At 35.1% G+C, this 2,202-nt stretch overlaps 1 protein-coding gene across 1 annotated transcript in view; it reads left to right on the top strand.

The window, feature by feature from the left end:
* The window catches only part of LOC109586557 (uncharacterized), a gene marked incomplete at its 3' end in the record, with an annotated part of 13,766 nt that overhangs the window by 8,385 nt on the left and 3,179 nt on the right, over positions 1–2,202 (top strand). The window lies entirely within an intron of this gene.

The following is a 2,202-nucleotide window of genomic DNA, read 5'->3' as shown; positions in this document are numbered from 1 at the left end:
GAGTTGCTTGCTTGTAGGAGGTTACTTTCACTTAAGAAAAGACGTCTCACTGGCCCCATATCAAGATTACTCTTACGAAATACATTTTCACAACTTCTTTGTATCTCATCTACTTCATCTTCTTCCTCTTCCTCCTCCTCCTCCTCCTCTACTCTCACAGTTAACATGTTCTTTGTCAGAGAATGTGCTCTTCTCCTACTAGCCATTACTGGTATTGATCCACCCTCAACATTAGGCAAAGAGGTACCTCCCGCCTCACCCCCATCATCCTGAAGGTCCTCCTTCTCTAATAAAGGTGCGAGGGTATTCTCCATGGTCACGGCCGACGAGTGTGGGCGGAGTCGACGCTTTATTGAGTCAAAGACGGAGTCGGAGAAGGAGTGGTCGTCCGAAGTACCTGGTAGACTGGGTTCCTCTGAGCCTCCTTCATATTTATATGTCCATTTCCTTGAGTCGTGAATGAGAGGAGAGGTGTGAGGATGCATCTAAATAATAATAAATTAATAACAAGTAACACCATCAGTTTAAATTAGGACAAACATTATTACATGTAAATGTATTTAAGTACCGTATGGCTAGAAAATTCCGTGGGGTATTTAATTTCGCAGATTTCGTGGGTAACTTCTTAACCACGAAAATTAATACCATGGAAATGCTCACTGCGCATGTGCAGCACGTGAAAATCAATGACTTAATGCAAGTGCACGTGCAAAAACACAAAATTTAACTCCCTCGAAATTAAAGAATTAAGAGCTTTTCACTAAAACACGAAAATTTATGCCCTCGAAATTTTCTAGCCATACGGTATGTGCCTACATTCATAGCTGGTTGTGAGTGTACTCTTGTTCTTCCTGCCCCTCCTCCTCCTGTTCCAAGATGATGTGGATCGAATTCTTTAGCAACTTCATGTAGCTCCTCCATGTTATGTCTTCGCCTACAAGTTAAGTACACATGTAACCACACCCTCAGTCACACCCACTTACTGTTCTGGTGGAGTGGAGAAAGGTGTTAGTGATAGTCTCTTGTTATCATCATCATCAATAGTGACTATAATAATAATAATAATAATAATAATAATAATAATAATAATAATAATAATAATAATAATAATAATAATAATAATAATAATAATAATAATAATAATAATATGTAATGATGTCAACTGTAAAAGTTTGAACTGATTCTAACTTCAATTTTTTTGAGTTATGGCTAATTTTTAAAAATGCCAAAAATTCTAAAAAATCCCTGTACTATAGCCCATGGATTAAAAATGGCTAAAAAATCCCTCCCAAATTTTATTACATTTTCTGATACATATTGATGTCCTTATTCTGCGTAGAAAGTTTGAACCAATTCCGACTTCAATTTTTAAAGTTATGGTCATTTTAAGAAAACGCCAAAATTCTGAAAAATACCCAAGGCTATAGCCGATGGGTTTTTTCAAAAAATGGCTCAGAAATTATCCCCAATTTTTATTATATTTTCTGATACATATTGACGTCCTTATGCTGTGTATAAAGTTTGAGCTGATTCTGACTTCAATTTTTCGAGTTACTGCCATTTTAAGAAAACGCCAAAATTCTGAAAAATACCCTGTGCTATAGCCCATGGTTTTTTCCAAAAAATGGCTAAAAAATCACCCCCAATTTTTATTCTATTTTCGGATACATATTGATGTCCTTATGCTCTGTAAAAAGTTTGAGCTGATTCCAACTTAAATTTTTTAAGTTACACCCATTTAAAAAAATTAGCCGATTTCTGAAAAAATCCCTGCATATACCTAATAATACCTTATATAGCTTATGCTTATTTTCTAACTTATGTGTTTTACTTTGAGTGTGTGGTACATCCTCTTCTCCAACGAATCTCTCATTTCCTTCATCTTCAATCGACTCATTCTCTAATAGTTTCAACTCCTCCTCACTAACATTAAATATCTAACAACAACAAATAAATAAATAAATAAATAATATTAATAGTTAAAATAAAGTAAGTGGTCTTACATCGTGAACGTGAGCAGCCATTATTTCTACAACTTTTGCTTGATAGCTCATGTTGGCTAGTAATTCAAGTGAAGGTATCATCTCTCCATAAAAGAAAGAAAGGCAGAGTATATGTGCATGTACATGTACAAGTACATATGTACATGTATTACAGTGTAGCCTCTATATAATGGACACTTTGGTACAGTAAGCTGCTCTG

This window comes from Amphimedon queenslandica, unplaced genomic scaffold, assembly GCF_000090795.2.
Source record: "Amphimedon queenslandica unplaced genomic scaffold, v1.1 AMPQUscaffold_12838, whole genome shotgun sequence".
NCBI classification, from domain to species: Eukaryota; Metazoa; Porifera; class Demospongiae; order Haplosclerida; family Niphatidae; genus Amphimedon; species Amphimedon queenslandica.
The sequence above is the reverse complement of the archived record's forward strand: the minus strand, read 5'-3'. Positions and strand labels throughout refer to the sequence as shown.